General features: G+C 35.9%; 1 protein-coding gene across 6 annotated transcripts in view; it reads right to left on the bottom strand.

Moving 5' to 3' along the window:
- KCNT2 (potassium sodium-activated channel subfamily T member 2) overlaps nt 1-26,426 on the bottom strand; it is a 354,137-nt gene that overhangs the window by 291,414 nt on the left and 36,297 nt on the right. The window contains exon 2 of one of the 6 annotated variants that reach the window (XM_081225690.1): nt 21,880-21,958. The exons of the other annotated variants lie outside the window; for them this stretch is intronic. The gene's annotated coding sequence lies outside the window, so the exon portion shown is untranslated. The remainder of the gene's footprint in view (nt 1-21,879; nt 21,959-26,426) is intronic. 6 annotated transcript variants of the gene reach the window in all.

Below are 26,426 nucleotides of genomic sequence, written 5' to 3'. Positions count from 1 at the left end.
ACACTGAGTTAAAATCTACCTAACGTATTCTATTAAAAAAATAGTTTCTAAGGTGCACTTTTTAATCTAATTAGAATTTCTTAATTACCTTCTATGAATTGAACCAAATATGCATTACCCTTCCAAAGACATAGACACAAAGTGATATCATCTTTTCAAGACAAGGAAAAGGGGCAACTTCCATTTGATTTTGTATATAAAACTTCATAAATTTGATTTATGTATGTAAAACTTCAGAGATCATTGATTTGGAGTAAACATTTAGGCATTTTCATAGAACTCTGACCAACATATAGAATACTGGATACAGGAGTCAGAGGTCTAACATAAGTCTGGAATATCTGGAAGTGGTTGGAGGAGATTGATTCCAGGCAACTTTCTAGGGTTCTCCCTTCTTCTTACATAATCTTCCTTCTGAGTTATCAACCTGCTCAGCCTCAAAGAAATGGGAATTAGGAACAAATAACTTAGTTGAGAAAGAATCATGAACATGTCCATGGAACTTAGAATTTGGGAGGTATTTTCAAGTCCGTTATTTCATTCCCTCAACCATTCAATGAAAATACATAGATTTGTTGAGTCCCTACGATGGGTAAGGCACCCAGCTTGAGAGTGTAGAGAAAACAATGAACAAGAGAGACATGGTCCTCCTCTTGAAGACAATGTACAAGAGGTTCTGTTAAAGGATGATGGATACTGAAGATGCCGGCATATGTGTTATAAGAGGAGAGTTAAGGAAACATATAGAAGGAGGATTTAACCTGGTCCGGAGTTCAGAATGCTGACTTAGGCATCAGATCTATGAAAACTGGAACCATGCAGAGAAGATAAGCATGGTCCCTGTGCAAAGATGACAGAGTTCCACAAAGCCGAGAAAATAACCAAGGAATAGAGATCCGAAGGGTCAGAGTCACCTAAAGAAAAAAGCTGGTAGAACACCAAGGAACAAAGTGAAAAACAGAAATAAATACTGTGAGATATTTTATATTGTTATAAATTGATAATATAACTATTTAGCTAACATGTAAGCAAACCATTCATTTAAAATGTAGTGGTAGTGGTCTTGAAAGCTATTGACTTACAATTCTTCAAGGGAATTCACTAGAGTTAAGCTTCATGCATAAGAAATTTGGTTCATGATTTAATTTGTAACTTCCAAACAATTATATTTGATATGTAGATAATTATCCCATCTGTCTCTCGGCAATATCTTAGAGAATTAACACTTTAACATACTGCAATTGTGAGGATTCTGAAATCAGAAGACTAAAGTTTAATCTCAGCAAAATGTCTTGTGTACATCTCATGAGGGATTATCAATCAGAAGTCTCTTCTGCTGTAACCACAGAAAGATAAGTTTTGTCAGATTGAATAGCAATTAAAACATCACACACTACCATCTTAATACTCTCAAAGGTAAATCTGTGAAAGTAAGAATATAATGAAAAAGAAAATATTGCGAGACAAAAGGAGTCCAGACAAAAATGAAACTTAATTTTTAAAAATTGTAAAGTACATTTAACTTATGTTTTTTTAATCTTTAAGGAACCATTCCATGTTGGAAAAATGGACATCTCCAAGACTTCATATAAAGTGAAAAAAAGAAATGTACAAAATAGACTATATAATCACTAGCATTTGTATAAAGTTGAAAAAAAGAAATATGCATGCATATATATATATATATATATATATATATATATATATATATATATTTCCTTCCAAATTTGTAGAATGTTTCTTGAACCATATACCAGAAAAAAAGGACCAGCTAAACTGCTTGTCTTTGGAAATGCAAACTGGGAGGGGGTGGGGGGGAGGAGGGAGAATTTTCATTCTATTTCTTCTATTCCTGTTTGCACAGTTTTAAAATGTTAAACCATGTGAATGTATTACATATTAAAAATTATTTTTGAAAAATTATATATATATTTTTATAATTATATATATTATATAATTTTAATTATGATAATATATAATATATTATACAATTTTAATTATGTGAAAAATATTTATACATATATATTTCAAGTTCTAATAACCCTCTTTCCAAACTAACAGAAGTGTTTTAATTATAAATGGGTTTACAATTATAAACGTAAAAGGGCATCTTGGGGAATTTTAGATTTAGAAGTTGGAAATAAATTTGCCTAATATATCTCTAGTCTGGAAGCGAATTGCTGGATGTCAGAAACTCTGATGGTTTGAACACTTTCTTTGATATGATTCCATATTCTCACTGAGTAGTCTTTTCTTCCTAATTTTTTTCAGACCTAAAATTCAGTGGAAAAAGAATGCCCTGAGCAGTGTTAAAGCACATCAGCAGGCCTGGCACTTTGATGTCCCATTATACATGATCAAATTTGTTTTGTAATACAAATAATGTCTCCTGTGAGATTAAGCAGTGAAATTTTTCTCAGGATGTGAGCAATTGAGGAAAAAACTTTGGAGTAAAAACTGACCACAAAAATAAGAAAAGTGGGTTTAACTCTGAAGTTTATGAAATGTTTTCCTGGACAAGAGGAAGAGAAAAAAATCAATCCTCATTTCATTCTTAGCAAAAGATTAAAAAAAAAAAAAAACCAGTGGACTTCTCAAAAGCCTAGCAGACTTGGAAAACATGATTTGGTTCAAATATATTTCTATTTTCTCCATACATGCCAAAAGTTACTAGCAGGAATCACAATTCCTGTGAATTATGAGATATTTCCCCACAACCTTAATCTCAAAAACAACCATTAAAAAAATTGTCTAGGTTTGGAGTTTTACTTTCACCAGAGGTTTTTGGAAAGCAAAAAAGAAGGCTTTGGGAGACAAGCAAGGTATAATTACGCAGTGACTGTAATATTAAAAAGAAAGCAAGGGAAGAATAAAGCCACCTCCATGTGTTAGCTCTGATCTTCACCAGGACCATGAAAGGAACCACCTGGATTGAGGGGAAGAGGGATAGAAAAATGGTACCAGAGTATAAACAGAGCCATGACCTTGGGGAAACTGTCTGACTGGGAAGACTGCTAATATCACGAGGGACCAAAGAGAAACCTGGGAGCAAGACTGCACTCCACTTGGCTTTTCTCTTTTAGTGATTGTATTGTGATATAATTCACACAGCACAAAATTTACCTATTTAAAGTATCCAATTCAGTGGTTTCTAGTATATTAGTAGAGTTGTGCAACAATCACCAAACCTAATTTTAGAATATTTTCAGCCCCCCAAAGAAACCCTATACCCATCCACCATGAGCAATGTCTCTACATCCCACTCCCAACCCACCCCAGACCCTGGCAAAGACTAATCTATCAATACTTTGTGTTTTTATAGATTTACCTATTCTGAATATTTCATATGAATGGGCCATACAATATGCAATCTTTTGTGACTGGCTCCTTTCATTTAGCATAATATTTTCAAGGTTCATCCATGTTGTACCTTGTACAAGTACTTAATACCTTCATATTGCTGAATAGTATTCTTTGGATGGATATATCACATTGCACTTACCCATTCATCTATTAATGGGCACATAGCTTGCTTGTATTTGGGGGCTATTATGAATAAAGCTACTATAAACACCCATGTACAAGTGCGTTTTGCACGAACCCATGTTCCCATTTCTCTTGAGTGTACACCTAGGAGTGGAATTCCTGGGTCATATGGTAAATCTGTGTTTCACCTTTTCAGAAATTGCCAGACTGCTTTCCAATGCAGCTGCACCATTTTACACACCCACCAGCAATATATGAGGGCACTGACTTCTCCCCATCCTCATCAACATTTGTTATTATGTCTTTTTACATCATAACCATCTTAGTAGGTGGAAAGTATGTTCTCGCTGTGGTTTTGATTTCCATGCCCATGATGGCTATAATGCTATCTTTTCTTATGTTGCTTGGCCACAGCTCAGAACATTCATCAGTCTCTGAAATAGAACATTGGTGATAATTCCTAAGGGTAATGATATAGTACAGAAGGAAAAACCTAAACATCAGGGTCGAGTGAGTGATGAAATCTCCCATTCGTAACAAAACTGGTTATTACTATGTTGAAATAAAAGAAAAACAAACAAATCTGAACACGCAGATAGAGTTCCCACGAAAGGGAACAAGTAAAATGGAGAAAAAAATTTAAAACTTTATCAAAGAAAACTGTACTGAAATAAAGGAAACTCAAATCTACAGCAACTTACGGCACACTGTGCACCACAAAAAAATTGATAGTAAAACTAAGATATTCTGGTAAAGTTACTAAACTTCATAGAAAAAGAGTTGTATATATACTCCCTAAGTACAAGAAGGGGGAGATAGGTGTATTAAACTGATCTGAGATTTCTTCAAGAAAATAATCTCTGAAAGCACAGCAGTATCACCAGTATTAAGCAACAAAGAATAACAAAGTATATATCAATGCACTTTGGCCTTCCAGGAAAAGGACAACATGCCTTCTCAAGCATGCAAGAAGCTAAAGAAAACAATACTCGTTGGACTGTCTTGGAAAGAGAATAATAATATTTAATGAAATCTTTGCATTTAAGAGATGAATCAAAATAAAAATTCAGCATGGGAGATGCTGTAAGTACTACTGATAAGATAATTATACCCCTAAATAAAGTAGTAAGTTAAACAATTATTAAAATTATGATGGTAGAATGGAACGTGAATACTAGAAACCTTGACATTGCAAAAAAAATTGTTTTGAAGACACAAAATTGGGAGGTGAAAGTGCAAAGCAGTGCAATGATATTTATTTTTTCATCCTTCATTGGACAGACAACAGATGTCCAAACTTGAAACACAATGTTATTACATTTTAGAAGACATTTAAAATCTAATACCTCTTCTTGTAAAGAAACGTTTGCTTCAAGTACAGCAATACCTTCAATTTCACTTAAATTTCTTCATATTTATAAATTCTCAATAATTCTGATTTCAGAAAAAAATAATTTAGCATCTTTCATTTTAAAATGTTTTATAGATAGCATGATTTTACTTCAGTAAAATTTTCTCTCTCATCCTTTCCCCATCCATCCATCCATCCATCCATCCATCCATCCATCTTTCTACCTATAGCTACATCTATATCTGTATATACAGATGTCTAAAATTATCATATGATAATGTTATTTCTGAGTTGTTGAGTGAGTTTCCTTGTTTCCATTTCTCTGTATTATCTTTATATCTTAAATAGACATGTATAATTTACACAAAAACAATACAGCTACTTTTTAAAACATTATTATTAAAATTTTGTAATTTCATAAGGTAACATATTAAAAGTAAACTCCAGTCTGGTAGAGCCCAAGGAAAAGTATTTTAAGGTAGCACTTCTCAAATTTTAAAACAAATACAAATCAACTAGGAATCTCATAAAATGCAGGTTCTAATTCAGTAGGTCTGGACTGGGTCCAAATTTTCAGCATTTCTAGTAAAGGCCCAAGGCCATCCACTGAGCAATAGATTTTAAGGAATTTCATGGAGTTGCTCATTAAATAAGCAGAACTTTTATAAGCCATGAAAATGAGTATATGAGGGGAATTAGAGAAAACAATAGTAACTAATAAATAAAAATACTAAAAACCTATTCTTGGCATTGAACTTCTACAGTGAGTCACTTAAGGAAGATCTGTTTTTATAGTATTTTTAAATATTTTTTTACCCAATCAAATGGGCAGAAGATCTAAATAGACATTTCTCCAAAGAAGATATACAGATGGCTAAAAGGACATAAAAAGATGCTCAACATCACTAATTGTTAATGAAATGCAAATCAAAACTGCAGTGAGGTGCCACCTCACATGGGTCAGAATGGCCATCATCAAAAAACCTACAAACAATAAATGCTGGAGAGGGTGTGGAGAAAGGGAACCCTTTTGCACTGTTGGTGGGAATGTAAATTGGTACTATGGAGAACAGTATGGAGATTCCTTTAAAAACTAGAAATAGAACTACCATATGATCCAGCAATTCCACTCCTGGGCATATACCCAGAGAAAACCATAATTCTAAAGGATACATGCACCCCAATGTTCATTGCAGCACTGTTTACAATAGCCAGGTCATGGAAGCAACCTAAATGTCCATCAACAGATGAATGGATAAAGAAGATGTGGTACATATATACAATGGAATATTACCCATAAAAAAGAACAAAATAATGCCATTTGCAGCAACATGGATGGAGCTGGAGATTGTCATGCTGAGTGAAGTCGGACACAGAAAGACAAATATCATATGATATCACTGATATGTGGAATCTAAAAAAGGGGACAAATGAACTTATCTGCAAAACAGAAATAGAGTTATGGATTTAGAAGGCAAGCTTGTGGTTGCCAGGGGGTGGGTGGGGGGAGGGATAAATTGTTACTACTATATATAGAATAGATGACGATTTTGAAAGTTCATTTTCTTCCATTTTTCTCAATTGTGACTCCATTTTTTTACACATGAACTCTAGGTGAAATACTATGTGGGAAAATTCATTGGAGAAAAGAAACAGAATTATTCTGCAGGAAATAGGCAACATGCCAGAGAGTGAGAACTGTCTCAGGAGTAAAACCTATAAAAATTATACACAATTTTATTATGTGACTTGAAGCATCATGTTGCAAACCCCAAATATTCTATCTATAATTTGAAATAAATCGTTCTGAATCTCTGGCAATATACAAAATTCCTAGACCTATGTTTCCCAAATAGCCTCCACATCTGTTAGGGAATTTGTTAAAAATGGACATTCAGGGGTTGGGGCACCAGGCGCCAAATATGGGCTTTCAACAAGTGATGCATACTAAAAACTGAGAACATAAACATGTAAGTCTGCTACTTAGATTCATTCGAGTATTTATTTTTTATTGCTAGCTGAAAGCAGAGTTTAATTAGATAAGGCCTGGGTATTTTGGTAGAGGTTAAGCTAAACAGCAAGTTATAAAAGTCATCATAAACCTTTTCCAGAAGGAAGAAGTTCAGTAGGAAACCTCGTGGGCCCTGACACCTGAATATTTTCAGCAGAAAACAGATGAGCAAGAAAGAAGAGAGCAGAGTGGCAAAGAAATGTAGGTGAGAAGGCCCCAAAGACAGACCTCCTGTTCTCACAGATGTTCTAAGACTAGACTGTTTCTTTCTTTAGTCAAACTAGAGCTAGAAATGGTCTTCCGGTTCAGTCCCACTGGTTTACAAATGAAGAGACTGAGAATCCACAAAGTTAAATGCTTGTGCTAATCTAGTGTCATAAAGATGTAAACAAAACCCAGGTCTCCATTTCCTTTTAGCTATACCTCTAAGAAATACCATTTGATTTCTCAGAAGTCTATTTTCTCAATAGTTACAGAAGAAAATATATTTATAAGTATATCCTTTAAAATCAGTTAATACGTCTAGTGTATATTCTCTATCTGTCCAAAGTCTTTCTTAGGAATATAGGACTATATATATGTTATAATATATTATACTGTTATATAATATGTTTATATATGTTATATATATATTATGACATATATATACTATCATATAACATATATGTTATTTTATAATTATATAATAGAACATATTATATATATATGTATGTTATTTCTAAATACATGGTTGCAAAAATAACAAAGAGATAACAAAAGAATGGTGATAGGATAGGTATAATAATAATAATATTCTTGCTGCCACTATGTGAATTTCAGTATCCCTCTCTGCTCCTTAATTCTCTTCCTTGAAAACCATAACTTTATAACTCTAAGGACTAAGCAAATAATCACAACTTCAATTATGAAATATACTCCAAACATAGGTTTCTTCCTATAAGCTCCACATCAGGATGATTTCTTACTGAACTTTTAATACATTTTAGCCTATCACTGGATCTTTTAAAAAAATTTGATACCTTACATTTTTTGAGTATTCAATAGAAATCAACAGCTTGTCTCAAATTCAATCCCACTCCCATATGCTTATTATCATCTTAAAGGGGGAAAAAAGCATTGCTCAAATAGACAAAATTTCAAAATGTATGTACTTTCTCAGCAGGAGTGAGAGAAAAAAAAATTAACTCAAAGATTCTGGCAAAATCATTTGGAAAATCAAACATTTGGATTGTCTAGATTCCTCTTAAGTGTTTTGCTTCCAGTACCATGTGTAAGAAAAAACACAAAATGAAGATTGGTTATTTTAAACATCACATATTTTGTGATCACTCTGTCAGAAAAATGTGGATTTTTATATTACATGTAATTTCTGTTAGATATACTATTATACTAAAAGATTATCAAAATCAAGGAAAGAACTTCAGCCTTGTAGTCTTTTGACGTCATCACTTATGTTAACATATAGGACATCATTTAGGATTTTGAATGTAGACTACATTTATATTTTATCCAAGTACACAGGCTTAAAAACAAACACAAGATCATGTGTACAGGTTCTAAAATAAATCAGCCAGCAGACACCAGCTCTGCTCTGTTTCTCACTTCTATTCCCTTTCCCCTTAGTTATCATGGGAATCTCTGTTTCCTTCAGGTAGATGCTTCTGTTCCCAGAACCAGAGGCTTGGGGATAGTAAAAGGAAAAACAACCAAAACCAAAACCAAAAAACATGCTAGGAAGAAGAGGGATTGTTGAGAGTAAATTCAAGTTGACCTCATGGGACATTTAAAAGTGACATGGGAAAACTGCGTTCCTAATGAAAAATTTTTTTCCTACATACAAGCAACTGTTCACATTCACATATTTATGATTCATGAGTTCAGACACTTGCAGAAGTTGTGCCAGACCATGCTCTCTCAGTTCAAGGTGTGTGTTTTTACAGCACTGCCCCTTGGGGCGGGAGTCACTGAAAAAAGTGGGTGGGCTCCTCATGGCCTCCAGGAGACATGCCGAGCTTAGAAGTTCCCTGTTCTTGCCTCTTCCAGGACTGAACACTTAGATATTGATGGGGATGTACTCAGGCTTAAACACCCTCTGAGATCGTTTCATTTATTTTAAATCCATAACTTCTGTTGAATTATTTTCACCAGATTGTAACACAAAAGCACTGAGCAATAAGGGCTGTTTTTGTTTGGATTTGAGGGACGGAACAGATTTTGAATTGTTTGCATAAACAGTGGAACTAGAGGGAACAGGAGAGCTGGTACATGACAGGTACAAGTGGGGCTTTGGAGATTTTGAAGATGGGAGAACAGTTTTAAAAGGAGAGGGATTCTGAAGTGCAGAGAGAGAATTACAGAAATGAACTCTGACTACTTTGCTATTTCATTTAGATCGTGGTGACTGCAGTGTTTTGTAAACTAAGGACATGAAAGTTAGAATCATGTAAAATTAAAATGCAGGCGTTCTTTAAAAGGTACTTTCTTCTATGACTCAGAGAGATATCTTCTAAATCATCCATGAAAGACGAACACCAGTATTGGCAGTCAGACTTAGTGTCAGGGAACCCACTTCCTTCATAAGGATGAAGTCCATACGAGATCATTCTTCCTCTATGTGTTTTCCTGCAGCTTTTTACTCTCTTAGTGTTGCCCTGAACCATGACCAAAAAAAAAAAAAAAAAAAAAAAAAAACCTTTCCTTTTTCAATTACATTCATTTAAAGAACATCCACTGTAAGCTACATTTAGTGCTAGGTAAAAAGGCTACCACATCAAGTTAAATAAACATGGTGGTCACTTCCCTGAGAAGCTTAAATATCTCCAGGCATCTGAACATAGATAGATCTCATACACACTCTCCACCCTTGCATTTTAATTCAGAGAGTGTCACCCTTCTACCTTCCCTGGTTGGTATACTTTGTGAATTGGTGCACCTATAACTAACCACAACACGTGAGACAAATTTTGAGGAGTCCATAATGCCGTAGGAATCCAGGCAGTATTACTAGATTAAAAGTCATGTGATTTGAGATTCAGAAATATTTATAAACATGATGAACCTCAAACTCTTGCCAATTCTTCTGTTCTTCCTATCCTTGTTTATCAAGTCACCAAAGTACTTGCCTACCCAATTCCAAACCTTCCCTAGAATCAGAATAAAATAGGTTAAAAAAAAGAGAAAGCAAGATAGATATTTTTATGTGAATAAGAAAAAAAGATACCATACACTAATTCTAAAACAACACTCCCCAATTCTCTCCACAGCTGTGCCCACCCCTACATTATATTTGTTCCTAAAAACAGGAATTACTGTTCTATCATTAAAATAATGAGTTTTTTCACTTTCTGGATGTCTCTGTATTAGTTCATAAATACTTCATAGTACTGTTTTAGAAAGACAAATAAAGATGGCATAAAAGACCTTTTTTCTACAAAATTCTAACAATATTTGCATCATAATTTTGATTATGAATTAACCAAAACATAGCAAATATCACCCTCCACCATTTCTTAAAGAATATAATGATCTCAGTGTACATTCCCACCAAACTTTATCACCTGTACGAGGCAGCTTGGTGTTAATTAACAGTCATGATGTAATTTTTCATGGTCCCTGTGGATATTCTCCTCTTACAAAGTTTATGACTCAACATTATCTCTGTGTAGAAAAAAAAATGGTAGGCTGATAAGAAAAATGACAATCTGGCCCAGTGCATACAGGGAATGTATTAATTAAAAGCAAAGTAAGTCCATTCTGCTTAGCAGAGCCCCACCTAATCACATCAAACTGATGAGAAATACACAAAAAGGAAAAAAATACTTTTTAAAATTATAAAATCACTCAAAAGTGGGGGGTGGGTAAAAAAAGTTCATATTTTAGAAATCTTATTGGTGAACAAGAGCAGGTAATTTCCTTAAGAAAATCAGTTTTCTGGTTATCTACCTTCTTTTAAATGAAAACATACATCATTCACTATTTTAAAGCACATCTATTGTTCCCTAGGAAATCAAACTTCTTTATCAAAGAATACCTTTCAGGACCGGTTCAAGATGGTAGAGTAGAAGGACATGCTCTCACTCCCTCTTTAGAGAATACCAGAATCACAACAAACTGCTGAACAATCATCAATAGAAAGACACTGGAATTCACCAAAAAAGATACCCCACATCCAAAGACAAAGGAGAAGCTGCAATGAGATGGTGGGAGGGGCACAATCACAAGAAAAGCAAATCCCATAACTGCTGGGTGGGTGACACACAAACTAGAGAAGTTCACCCACTGGAGTGAAGGTTCTGAGCCCCACGTCAGGCTTCCCAACCTGGGGGTCCGGCAACGGGAGGAGGAATTCCTAGAGAATCAGACTATGAAGGCTAGCAGGATTTGATTGCAAGACTTCAACAGGACTGAGGGAAACAGAGACTCCACCCTTGGAGGGCACACACAAAGTAGTGTGCACATTGGGACCCAGAGGAAGGAGCAATGACCCCACAGGATATTGAACCAGACCTACCTGCTAGTGTTAGAGGGTTTCTGGCAGAGGCGGGGGGCAGCTGTGCCTCACCGTGAGGACAAGGACACTGGCAGCAGAAGTTCTGAGAAGTACTCCTTGGTGTGAGCCCTCCCAGAGTCCACCATTAGCCCCACCAAAGAGCCCAGGTAGGCTCCTGTGTTGGGTCACCTCAGGACAAACAACCAACAGGGAGGGAACCCAGCCCCACCCATCAGCAGACAAGCATATTAAAGTCTTACTGAGCTCTGCCCACCAGATCAACAGCAAGCCCTCCCCACCACCATTCCCTCCCATCAGGAAACTTCCACAAGCCTCTTAGATAGCCTCATCCACCAGAGGGCAGACAGCAGAAGAAAGAAGAACTACAATCCTGCAGCCTGTGGAACAAAAACCACATTCACAGAAAAATAGACAAGATGAAAAGGTAGAGGGCTATGTACCAGATGAAGGAACAAGATAAAACCCAAGAAAAAAAACTAAATGAAATGGAGATAGGCAATCTTCGAGAAAAAGAATTCAGAATAATGATAGTGAAGATGATCCAGGACGTCAGAAAAAGAATGGAGGCAAAGATCAAGAAGATGCAAGAAATACTTAACAAAGATCTAGAAGATTTAAAGAACAAACAGAGATGAACAATACAATAACTAAAATGAAAAGTACACTAGAAGGAATCAATAGAAGAATAACTGAGGCAGAAGAATGGATAAGTGACCTGGAAGACAGAATGGTGGAATTCACTGCTGTGGAACAGAATAAAGAAAAAAGAATGAAAAGAAATGAAGACAGCCTAAGAGACCTCTGGGACAATATTAAACTCAACAACATTCGCATAATAGGGGTCCCAGAAGGAGAAGAGAGAGAGAAAGGACCTGAGAAAATATTTGAAGAGATTATAGTCGAAAACTTCCCTAACATGGGAAAGGAAATAGCCACCCAAGTCCAGGCAGCTCAGAGAGTCTCATAAAGGATAAACCCAAGGAGAAACAAACCAAGACACATAGTAATTAAATTGGCAAAAATTAAAGACAAATAAAAATTATTGAAAGCAGCAAGGGAAAAATGACAGATAGCATACAAGGGAATTCCCATAAGGTTAACAGCTGATTTCTCAGCAGAAACTCTACAAGCCAGAAGGGAGTGGCATGATATACTTAAAGTGATGAAAGGGAAGAACCTACAACCAAGATTACTCTACCCAGCAAGGATCTCATTCAGATTCGACAGAGAAATCAAAAGCTTTACAGACAAGCAAAAGCTAAGAGAATTCAGCACCACCAAACCAGCACTACAACTTCTCTAAGTGGGAAACACAAGAGAAGAAAGGGACCTACAAAAACAAACCCAAAACGATTAAGAAAATAGTAATAGGAACATACGTATTGATAACTGCCTTATATGTGAATGGAGTAAATGCTCCAACAGAAAGACACAGGCTTGTTGAATGGATACAAAAACAAGACCCATATATATACTGTCTACAAGAGACCCACTTCACACCTAGGGACACATACAAACTGAAAGTGAAGGGATGGAAAAAGATATTCCATGCAAATGGAAATCAAAAGAAAGCTGGAGTAGCAATACTCATATCAGATAAAATAGACATTAAAATAAAGAATGTTACAAAAGACAAGGAAGGACACTACATAATGATAAAGGGATCAATCCAAGAAGAAGACATAACAATTATAAACATATATGCACCCAACATAGGAGCACCTCAATACATAAGGCAAATGCTAACAGCTCAAAAAGAGGAAATCGACAGTAACACAATAATAGTGGGGGACTTCAACACCTCACTTACACCAATGGACAGATCATCGAAACAGAAAATTAATAAGGAAACACAAGCTTTAAATGACACAACAGGCCACATAGATTTAATTGATATTTATAGGACATTCCATCCAAAGACAGCAGATTATACTTTCTTCTCAAGTGTGCATGGAATATTCTCCAGGATACATCACATCTTGTATCACAAATCAAGCCTCAGTTAATTTAAGAAAATTGAAATCATATCAAGCATCTTTTCTGATCACAACGTTATGAGATTAGAAATCAATTACAGGAAAACAAAAGTAAAAAACACAAACACATGGAGGGTAAACAATATGTTACTAAATAACCAAGAGAACACTGAAGAAATCAAAGAGGAAATCAAAGAATACTTAGAGACAAATGACAATGAAAACACGATGATACAAAACCTATGGGATGCAACAAGAGCAGTTATAAGAAGGAAGTGTATAGCTATACAAGCCTACCTCAAGAAACAAGAAAAATCTCAAATAAATCTAAACTTACACCTAAAGGAACTAGAGAAAGAAGGACAAACAAAACCCAAAGTTAGCAGAAGGAAAGAAATCATAAAGATCAGAGCAGAAATAAATGAAATAGAAACAAATAAAACAATAGCACAGATCAATAAAACTAAAAGATGGTTCTTTGAGAAGATAAACAAAATTGGTAAACCATTAGCCAGACTCATCAAGAAAAAGAGGGAGAGGACTCAAATCAAAAAAATTAGAAATGAAAAAGGAGAAGTTACAACAGGCAGCACAGAAATACAAAGTATCCTAAGAGACTACTACAAGCAACTCTATGTCAATAAAATGGACAACCTGGAAGAAACTGACAAATTCTTAGAAAGGTATAACCTTCCAAGACTGAACCAGGAAGAAATAGAAAATATGAACAGACCAATCACAAGGAATGAAATTGAAACTGTGATTAAAAATCTTCCAACAAACAAAAGTCCAGGACCAGATGGCTTCACAGGTGAATTCTATCAATCATTTAAAGAAGAGCTAACACCCATCCTTCTCAAACTCTTCCAAAAAATTGCAGAGTTAGGAAAACTCCCAAACTCATTTTATGAGGCCACCATCACCCTGATACCAAAACCAGACAAAGATACTACAAAAAAAAAAAAAGAAAGAAAATTACAGCCCAATATCACTGATGAATATAGATGCAAAAATCCTCAACAAAAGACTAGCAAACAGAATTCAACAACACATTAAAAGGATCATACACCATGATCAAGTGGGATTTATCCCAAGGATGCAAGCATTCTTCAATATATGCAAATTAACCAATGTGATACACCATATTAACAAATTGAAGAATAAAAACCATAGGATCATCTCAATAGATGCAGAAAAAGCTTCTGACATAATTCAACACCGATTTATGATAAAAACTCTCCAGAAAGTGGGCAAAGAGTGAACCTACTTCAACATAATAAAGGCCATATACGACAAACCCACAGCAAACATCACTCTTAATGGTGAAAAACTGAAAGCATTTCATCTAAGATCAGGAACAAGACAAGGATGTCCATTCTCACCACTATTATTCAACATAGTTTTGGAAGTCGTAGCCACGGCAATCAGAGAAGAAAAAGGAATACAAATTGGAAAAGAAGTAAAACTGTCACTGTTTGCAAATGACATGATACTATACATAGAGAATCCTAAAGATGCCACCAGAAAACTACTAGAGCTAATCAATGAATTTGGTAAAGTTGCAGGATACAAAATTAATGCACAGAAATCTCTTGCATTCCTATACACTAGTAAACAAGTGGGACCTAATGAAACTTCAAAGCTTTTGCACAGCAAAGGAAACCAAAAACAAGACGAAAAGACAGCCCTCAGAATGGGAGAAAATATTTGCAAACAAATCATCAGACAAAGAATTAATCTCCAAAACATATAAACAGCTCATGCGGCTCAATATTAAAAAAAACAAACAACCCAATCAAAAAATGGGCAGAAGACGTAAATAGACAATTCTCCAAAGAAGACATACAGACGGCCAAGAAGCACATGAAAAGCTGCTCAACATCACGAATTATTAAAGAAATGCAAATCAAAACTACAATGAGGTATCACCTCACACCAGTTAGAATGGGCATCATCAAAAAATCTACAAACAACAAATGCTGGAGAGAGTGTGGAGAAAAGGGGACCCTCTTGCACTGTTGTTGAGAATGTAAATTGATACAGCCATTATGGAGAACATAGTGGAGAACTATGGAGGTTCCTTAAAAAACTAAAAACAGAAATACCATATGACACAGCAATCCCACTGCTGGGCATATACCCAGAGAAAACCACAATTCAAAAAGACACATGCAGCCCAATGTTCACTGCAGCACTATTTACAATAGCCAGGTCATGGAAGCAACCTAAATGCCCATCAACAGATGAATGGATAAAGAAGATGTGGTACATGTATACAACAGAATATTACTCAGCCATAAAAAGGAACGAAATTGGGTCATTTGTAGAGACGTTGATGAATTGAGAGACTGTCATACAGAGTGAAGTAAGTCAGAAAGACAAAAACAAATATCACATATTAACGCATAAACGTGGAACCTAGAAAATTATACAGATGAACCAGTTTGCAGAGCAGAAATTGAGACACTGAAGTAGAGAAAAAACCTATGGATACCAAGGGGGGAAAGCATCGAGGGGAGTGGTGGTGTGATTAATTGGGAGATTGTGATTGATATGTATACACGGATGTGTATAAAATGGATGACTAATAAGAACCTGCTTTATAAAAATATAAATAAATTTAAATGAAAAAAAAGAATACCTTTCAGAATTATTAAGAAAAAGCAATGAGATCTAATTATTCTTACGTGGAGAGATGTGAGAGATTGCACACTCTGACAGGGAACGGTCTGTAATATGTTACCTCACTGTTTTCACCAAAATGTTACAAATTAGCATCCTGGTAAAGTGGAGGATGTCTAATACTTTCCACAAAGCACTCTTTAACCGCAAGCTGATATTGTAATAGAGTGAGTGATTAACTTTTATTTCTAATTAGAAAATAACATGATACAATGAAACCGAAGACATTTCTTCAGTAACTGTAGTCTCACATCCTATGCATTGCCAAAGAAATTATATATGCAACTCTCATATACCATAGAAAAATGTGCATAAAGGTCAAATTGAATCAAATGGTGAAATCTATTAAAATCGACCTCCGATTATCAATTAACAAGGAAGATCATAAAGTAAGGATATTATATCTGTATTATTATTTTATAATTTTTAAATTTGCCTTAACTTGTGTGGGGTTTTTTCTTTCTTTTTTTTCTCCTTCTTCTCCCTTCCTGTTTTTTTTTTTTTTTTGGTTTTTGTTTTGGCCTGCAGCTGTTGCAGGAAAATGGGAGCAATTCTATTCCCACACCGTTGCAACAAGCCAAGTAATATGTACTTACCAGAGTCTCTAATGTCTTTGGGGACCTGGTCAATGATTTTACAGGAAATAGAATGAAAACAAATAGGCTATGAACTAAGAGGAAGAAGACAAAATCCTGAATTAAATAAGCTCACAACCAATCTCTTATTTTTGACTTTTGTTCAAGTATTTTTCTCATGGTTTTCTATTTACTTCTCTTTTTACACAGTCAAAATGTGTTTTCTTTCAGAGTTAAAATTTATTTTTAATTATTTTGTGAAAATACAGTAAAACTGAAAAATATTCACTGAATCAAATGTAACAGCTTCTGAATTTTTTTTAGTTTGCATAGAAAATTTAGTTATAAATCTCTTATTCTAACACACAGGTTTATATACAGTTTTATGAAAAGGTAATAATACATGGTTATTCTTCTTAATGCAAATAATATCTTCAGAGGGACATTTATTTGAAATACACATAAAGAAAAGCCATGCCTATATAAAAACTAAAGAAGTAAACAATAGTTGTTTTACTTGGGGAAAAAAATTCACTGAATATTCTCCTTAAATTGATCACACCTAAAGAAGAGCTTTATAAGATCACCTGAAGGTGAAGTGTCTTTTCAACAATTCTTATATACATATAAAATCTAATTTTTAATATAGGTCATAGTAAATAAGTGGAATGTTGTTTTTGTTATTTAATATTATTATATATGTGTGTGCGTGTGTATATATATTTGTTAAACTTGGCAATAAATACAAAAGGACATATTTCCATGCTGTTAAAAACTACCTGAAAACATCATATTTTGTGACTGTGCAGAAATTCATCCCATAAATATACATATTCTATAAATTAGTAAACCATTCCTCCAATTTTGAATAGTTAGCTTGTTTCCAGTATCACACTATTAAAACAAACTTTGAATAATAAACATCTTTATGTGCTAAGTTCTTGCTGCATTCCAGAGGACATCCCCAGAAGTGGATTTACTTGTTCAAAGAGTATCAACATTTCAAGTCTCTTCATAAATATTACCAAGTCATTTTGCAAAGAGTTGTACAAATCTACATTCCCACTAGGAATGTAAGAAAGTTTTACTATATCCTCTTCCGTATTAAATAATATAATTGTAAAAAGCACTGCTAAACATGACATCTAACTTTAATGTGCATTTCTCAGCTTACTGGTGATGTATTTTTTTCTGTGGTTGTTATTTATTTAGATATCATCTTTTCTGGATTTTATTACCTAATTCTTTGTAAAATATCCTCCCCCCAAAATTATAATACAGTACTTAATTCATTGCTGTATTATTCCAGTGTATTATTTGCCTTATGTGTGTGTGTGTGTTTACACATGGGACACTTTAAATCAAAGTTATCATTCTTTTTCTTAAATAAACCTGTTCTACGGTCTTTTTTTAACCATTAAGAAGCTTTCCTCCATTCAAATATTTGGTAAGTATTTAATCAATTTCTCTTTTACTTTTTTACTAACATTTTAATGTTACTCTTTTTCATTAATTCCTTTAAAAATATTAGGTGCTTACTATGCATAAAGAAAACACAGTTTAAACTTGGCATAAAGCAATACTGAACAAAATCTGATACAGCCCCTGGGCTCATGCAGATTAAAATCTCATGCAAGAGGCAGCTATTACTGAAAGGAAGGCTCGAGCTAAGATGTAAAAGATCTGACACGGCTAAATTTGTTGAGGGGATGGTGAAGCAGAAAAATTATCTTATGCTAAATCAATGTAGTGTGAACTCTGATACAATAAAATAAGAACAATGTAGCTGAACATGTGTGTGAGGAGAGAATGGAGTCAGAGATAAAGCTGGAGAGAGAGGTAAGGCAGCATTACAAGCCTCTTAAGATTTCTGGTCTTTATCCTAAGAAGAATGGAAAGAATGGAAGCATGTTTGGTGTTGTAAAGACAAATACAAATTAAAAATAAGAGACTTAATTCTCCCTGTTGAAAATAAAGAGATTTCCCCAACCTCCTTTTCCTTTGAGCATTTCCTTAAAAAATCTGTACTTGTAAATACTTTGCTCTTTTGAAGTGATAGAAATCCTTTCGAAAACTAGGTCAGCCTCTTGTGGACTTTACAGACCTCAGACTGTCATTCTTTTTCAAGGACTTGGGAGCAGTCTCTCTGAGATGTGAACATAAAGGGAGATAGCCCCTGTCTCTCAGTTTCTGTAGTAGGACAGCCGTCTATCTTCAGGACTTCAAGTTGCAAAACAACTTCCTGTAATAAAGACCTGGGAAGTTAGTTTGGTTGTCCTCTGGGTAAAACCAGTTAGTTAACACAGATGGTGACTCCAATTACCAGGTAAAGTTAAGATGAACTGTGTGTGACAAATGGTGCTGTCAAGTCCTCTTACTCGAGGATGAGTTATTGTTTATCTTGAGAACATGTAAGTGATGGGCTGTATCTACTTGGCTATATCAGAGGATGAGGTTTCTCTTTTTGCTGTCGCCTAGTGGGGTGCCTGTGACGTGTCTCACGTTCCAGCCTCAGGCTTACTCAATGATAAAAGTGTTTTCTTTCTCTCCTCCCTTCATGGAGAAATTTTCTGGACTGGAAGAAGACTGTGTTTTTAATCATTTTCCCCCAAGAGTATGAAGGGAGGGAAAATACACTTAGTTTTATATTTCAAAATGATCTCTTTGGCTGTAAAGAAGAAAATGAGATAGAGGAAAGGAAGTCTCACCCAAATAATAACATTGTGGGTGAAAAATGGGAGAAGCTTGGAATAAGATGGGGATTGAAAAGGAGAGAAGTGGATGTATTCATAGATATCTCACATACAAGAGCAATAGGTTCTGGTAATGAATAAGATATAATGGTAAGAGGTGTAAAGATAACTCCTAAATTATTTTATAACAAGATAGGTAGTCCAAGAAATATGGCCACAGATACATGGCCATTTCCCTTGGTTGGGGAAATACTGAATTTGAGGAGACTAAAAACAAGTCAAATGAAAATAGAAAGTTAACCATTGCATAATTTATTTTGAATTATATTTTAGTGAGTGAAGTAAGGTTCTAATTACTTTTTATTCCTTTTTTTTCTATTTTTCTGAATAGCTAATTACCTCCAGGGCAAGTTCTATTTTAGCTCGGTCCCATTCACAAAGTCCTCTCTTGCCAAATGCAAACAAATAAAACAAAACCAAGAACCTGAGAACCCAAGAAGAATATTATTTCCTTCACACCAGCTATTTTTCCTTTCAATTTAACTAGACTCTACCACCTAAATCTAATGCAGAATCTTTGCTTCAAACTCATTCATGCTCTCCACCTACCATCAGTGTAGAGAATTAATATAAAGGGGTAGGTATTTGATTCTTTAAGACACCATCCCAATATTTGAGCTTTCCAACCTCTAGGACTTAGGTTTCAAACCATGATTATTCTTTGCCTTCAGCTTTGCGTCCTTCCCGACAGTTGCCAAGAATCTAAGGACTTTAACCTATATCCTATTCATCAGCCTCCCAATTGCCTGGGAAATTAAGGCAGCATTAGGAATATGAGGAAAAGAGAAAGCATTTTTTGTTACCGTTATTCTTTCTGAGGGAACAATTTTCCTCCCAGTGCCCCCCAACCTGGCCCCCGCCATTCCTTTTCTAATCACAGCCAGTGAAGGAAAAGATAATTTGGGTCAAGAGATCACTAAAGACCCTTACTGCCAAGGGGAGTGGGATGGCTGCCTGTGGGTCCAATTTCATTGGGTTCCAACAAAGGAAAAACTGACCTTCCAGAAAGAGAAAATTAATCAAATAGCAAAGGACACGCTTACCTGAATAGAGCAGCTTGAATGATTTCATAGGTAATCTGGTATCGAAATTGGTCATCTTTAAATGTTAAATTACAGAGGACTGTGTCCTTTGGACTATAAAAAAGTCATGGGGGTGAACAATAAAAGTTGTCTCAATGAGACATGACACGATTCAAGAAATTTTTATGAACAGGAGTATGGCAACAGTGTGCAGGATTAATCAAATGGGATGGAGCAGGAAACCAATGTCTTAAGAGGCTTATTTCAAGACCAGATGTGAAGTGGTAAAGAGGCAGGTTAACATGGTGGAAGTAGGAGTGGAAAAAAGAAAAATTTTACAAAATCTACATGGAAGCTTACCTACAGTTTCACAGTGAAAAAGCTATTTTTATGGTTTCATCCTCTGCTAGTCCCAAAGGACAAATAACTATCTACAGGAAATTTCCTTAGAGATAAGAAGTAAATCATATACCGTTACCACAGCTAAATGTGGTCAGTGAATGCCACACAGAGAAGTCAACTTAATAGGGTACCTCTTACAGGAAAAGGAGATGTACGTAAATAATCAGATTTAGCACTTTGTTCTATTACAAGATATTTTTTAAAGTGAGAAAAATTTTATAGGTTTTGAATATATATTTAAAATGTATGAGACAATACTTTGCAACATGAATAAATATACACAAGGTCTACAGGCAAAAATACACACTAAAATGCATAAATAAACACATAAATAAGTAGTACATAAAAATAGCCTCGAGGTTCATATAACATCTAGTTAAGAAAAGTAGTGATTAATCAATATACTCCTTAAGCAAAAATTTACTGGCTGAATATTAACTGCAAAATTAAATATGAATTCCTCAATTTAGAGTAAATCAATCATAAAACAGTTCAGTCTACTCATTCATATCTCTCGCTCCTCCTCTCCATGAACATCAGTGTTTTAATTAAGCTACTCTCGACTAAGCACCATTTCTGGAACATAACTCACTTTTGCATGCCCTCTTCCATCCGCCTGGAATGCCTTCTTTTCTTTAATTTAATTTTATTTTTTAAATTTTTATTTTATACTGTAGTATAGTTGATTTACAATGCTGTGTCAGTTTCAGGTGTACAGCAAAGTGATTTAGTTATACATATACATATATCCATTCTTTTTCAGGCTCTTTTCCCATATAGGTTATTACAGAATGCTGAGTAGAGTTCCCTGTGCCTTCTTGACAGTGTAACCTCCTGGAAATCCCCTTATCTGTCAAGAGCAAAACTCAAATGTCCTCTCTCCCCCGACATCTTATCTTGTGGTAACATAGTTTGTAAGTCTCTGCATGATGAGATTGAATCTTTAATGCTACTGGCATACACCTAGGACTTTCCACATTTTTCTACAATCTTTACAAAGAGGATTGATGATGCTTGAGATTCACTGGGAAGGGAGAGCAGATGCGTCCAGGGAAGGTAGACTGCACACCCCTGGAAAGATATGTCTTCTTGTGTCATGAGGTGTACTCACCAGGGCCAGGTCTAAGAACCTGAGGAACTCTCTTGTGTGACGGCTTCTACTTTATCCCTGAAGTGGGAAGCTAGGCCTTCTGTTAAGAAAGAGAGGAATGTAGTGAAGAAGCACTCCTGAGCAGAGTGGAAAGCATCTCACTGAGCCTGCATGGGAACGGGATGTCAGGGAACAGCACAGGAACTGCAGGGCAGCACACATCTCCAACTCTCTCCCAGTACTTGAGCCTTCCTCCCCCCAGGACTTTGATCTCATTTAGGAAAACTCGATGCCTTGAGCCTTGGGTTCCAGTTTATCGGATCATGGTTTTCTTCACAATCCTCAGCAGTTCTGATATCCGAGCACTGAAGGCATCACCTCTCAAAACAAAAACAACCACCTTGGAATGTGCTCCCTCCTCAGACCAGGTTAAGCAGTCCTTCTCTGTTCTCTCTTAACACCCAGGACTAATTTCGATCTGGGTTTACCACAAATTATAATGCCTGCTTTATGTTGTAGCATGATGGGCTTCTTTTCTTTCCTCTCTAGAGTCTGACACAACTGAAGCAAGTAGTAAATGTTGACTGAATGAAGGCCAGAAAGACCCTATGCTAGGAATGTAAAGACAGAGTTCTGAGCTCAAAGAGCTCATAGCATGTAGAGTCAAATCTACAGATGTGGGCTTCTCTGGTGGCGCAGTTGTTGAGAGTCCGCCTGCTGATGCAGGGGACACGGGTTCGTGCCCCGGTCCGGGAAGATCCCACATGCTGCGGAGCAGCTGGGCCCGTGAGCCATGGCTGCTGAGCCTGCGTGTCTGGAGCCTGTGCTCTACAATGGGAGAGGCCACAACAGTGAGAGGCCCACGTACAGCAAAAAAAAAAAAAAAAAAAAAAAAAACTACAGATGTGTGCCCTTGTGATAATTTTCTATCCTTTTAAAGAAATGATAATCCAGGGCAAAGGATGGGGCAGAAATCACGAAGTAGATTAAGAAGCTAAGCTAATTTCATTAATGTAGAAATTAATTTGAGGATATCAATGAAAGGATGGAAACTTATTAGGAGTAAGTCAGTGCTATTATAATTTTATTCCTAATAAGTTTCCATGCTTTCATTTAAATCCTAAAATTAATTTCTACTTTCTTTTAGTTTGTCTAGCACTTTTGTTTTATGCTTAGCTTCTTAATCTACAGAAATATTTGTAAACTGGTTTGATTTTTATAGTCAACTATATCTCTAAATTTCTTTCTTTAAATTTATTTTTTAATCAATTTATTTATTCATTTATTTTTGGCTGTGTTGGGTCTTTGTTGTTGTGCATGGGCTTTTCTCTAGGTGCAGCGAGTGAGGAGCTAGACTTCGTTGCGGTGCGCGGGCTTCTCATTGCAATGTGCAGGCTTCTCATTGCGGTGGCTTCTTTTGTTGGGGAGCACGGGCTATAGGCACGTGGGCTTCAGTATTTGTGGCACATGGGCTCAGTAGTTGTGGCTCATGGGCTCTAGAGTGCAGGCTCAGTAGTTGTGGCGCACAGGCTTAGTTGCTCCACGGTATATGGGATCCTCCCGGACCAGGGATTGAACCCGAGTCCCCTGCACTGGCAGGTGGATTCTTAACCACTGCACCACCAAGGAAGTCCCAAAATTTTTCTTTAAAAGTTAATTGATGACTTTCTATCATGTCAGGACTATCAAAACTCTTTCATTGATCTCTACAACTACTGTGAATGAATATTCGGTAGTATCCGTCTCTATTTTTTCAAAATGACCTCTTGTATTCTCAACATTTATTTTTCAGACTATCTTAATGGTGATATGTTGATTTTTCAATAAAAGATATATTTTAAAACTTTTATTGGAATTGTAATAAAGCTATAAATGTATCTGATATTTGGTGACCTCCTTAGGATAAAGTTACAGGCTTACATTTATAAGTCTCTAGTTATATATCCCAATTAAATTTTATAGTTTTCTTCAGGATCATTTGGTAGAATTTACTGCTCTGGCTATTTATGGAGAAACATGACTGAAGGAGTTCAGACTTCTGGAGAGACCCAAAGAGCCCCTGAATTCTTAATGAAGTTAATTCAAAAGGATAACAACAGGGAAGTAATATTGGCTGCCCAGAGGGAAGGAAAAGAATAGCAGACATGGGGCTACAGATCCCTATTCAGATCTGAGCAACTGGGATTCATATTCATCCAAATTGGCCAGACTGGGGAGAAAATTAAAAGACTGCTATTCACTACACTGTGAGAAATTTCTATTAAAAATAAAGTCATGCTTTTGTTTTGATTACATGGCCAATGGACAATCTGGGGGGAGGAGTGATGGGCAGAGGTAGAAGGAAATCTATAGCCAACTTGGTCATCTCCAAAGTCACTCAAGGATTACAGGGCCTTCTGCTCATGCAGGAGAAGTTCTGACCAACAAGTCTCCAGGGTCCAGGAACTCTGAGCCGGAATAGAAAAAGCCATTTTAGTAAAAGGATTTCGTGTAATGGTGGGCTATGAAGTTCAAAACAACACCTCATTCTGCTAAAAAGACAAAAGAGAGAGAGAACCTGCTCTTAGGGTAAAATTTAGTAACTGTGAAAGGAAGAGTCTCATTTTGTGGAACTACTGGAATATGATAATTGCTATTGTTAAAAGTCTGTTAAATGTTTGTGTTGGCAGATTTTTACAAGGTGTTTGTATTATATAATTTTGATGGGGCCTAAATAAATCTGACTTTAAAACAATGAGATAAACTTTTCTGTACTATGAAGAAAAGAATCTGAAGTTTGCTGACTTGGAGAGTTCCTATTTGTGGGCATCTCCTCTCAACACTTTCATATACCATGCTGGTGTCACACTCTTACTCAATACCAAGCCAACTGAAAAGTTTTGAGTTTTGAGTAGAGAATACCACTTGCAGTAGTGTTCTCAAGGCAAGAAAATACTTTACACATCTTATAAGCCGGCAGATGCAATGGTACACAAGTTGTCGGTGGCAGATTAGGGTGCTATAAAGAATGTGTGTCAAGCTCTCACAGGAAGAACCAAACAGGGATGCCTAGGATTCTGAAGCAAAAATAAATCTTCCTTGAATGAGTAACTGCCGTCCTTTTTTCAGAAACAGCAAGATTCTGGCTTGCTTCTAGATCTTGGTGAGGACAAAATGTCTAACCATTAAACCTCAGAGAATTCATCATAAATAACTGGTTGCATCTCATCCATTCAGCCAAAAAATCAAGCATTCATCATTTCCTCTAAAGGAAGTGCCCAGAAGGCAAAATTCAGTTACAGGACCAGACAGCTCACTCCCCTAGCCTACTTCTGCCACACTGCTCTGATCTGGTCCCATACAACCAACCTCCTATATTAATTTGTCTTCCCCTCCCCTTTCATTGTCCCATGAGGGCAGAAATGTCTGCCTATTTTATTCATCTGTACAACCTCAATACTTTGAATAATGACTGTTACCTAGGAGATGCTCAACACATATTGGTTGAAATAATAAATGCTTTAAGATTAGATATTTTTGCAACGAGGGACAGGATGTTGCTATTAAACAGAAAAGGTAGAAATAAGTTCAATATAGATCCATCTACAGTATCTGTTGGAAGAACTTGTGCAACATGGGAAAAGACATGAAAAATTCCCCCGACTCGCCCCTGCTCAAGCTATTAATTTTGGAGGAGAAAGAACGAGAGGTGACATGGCTATTTTGAAGGAACATCCCAGAATACAGTAGCACTGGGACTCAGTTTAGACAGAGAGCTGAAAGAAATGTAGAAATGAATAAAATAAGCCCCTTGATGTAGAATTTTTGGTACTCGAGGGACTGGAGTTAAGGTAGTTTTTCAACACAAGTCAAAAGTGTCCTCAAAAGAGATCCCAGTTCCTCATTATTAACCATGCTGATGAGTTTGCCTCCACTGGAGAATTCTTGTCTATAAACAAGATAATTATGATCAATAGGTCAACCAGGCCCTGATACCTAGCAAATAAGAGTCCCAGGGGTACAAATCCAGAAGGCATAGGACGGCAGAGACACATATTTCCAGACATGCAGTAAATTTCATTATTGCCCCAGAGATGCAGAAATCTCTTTCCATGGAAAGGGTCCAGAATAGCTTGGAATGAGGGCTGATGTGTGTTTTGGGGATGTCACAAAGCAGAAATATCAATTCTTTTGTTTTAGTAATGTATATAATGTGTATTTGGGGGAATGTATATCCAAGCTAAAAGTCTGACCCTGATTGTGTGATTATGCAGCTGCTAAAACTTGCCTAAAGGAGATTTTAAAACTGAGAAGCAGGACCTGAGAGGTAATGTATTCCAACACCATGAATGAAACAATCCAACTGACTCCATAAAGCTCAGATCCTGTAGAAAGGGGCTAATGAGCTTTAAAAAGTGCTCACCTTTTAATCTCTTTCTCTGGTGGACTAGCAAATGACAACAAATCTTGACTGTAAAAGAAGAGAATATGGTAGTGACATATTTTGAGAGTTTACTCACCCTCTTGCAAAAATTAAACCCTGCAAATTGAAGTTTTAGATCTGATACAAAGATCCACCAGAGGCTTGG

The sequence above is a fragment of the Mesoplodon bidens genome (assembly GCF_964165515.1).
Source record: "Mesoplodon bidens genome assembly, chromosome: 2".
NCBI lineage: Eukaryota > Metazoa > Chordata > Mammalia > Artiodactyla > Ziphiidae > Mesoplodon > Mesoplodon bidens.
This window is presented reverse-complemented; position numbering and strand designations above follow the sequence as displayed.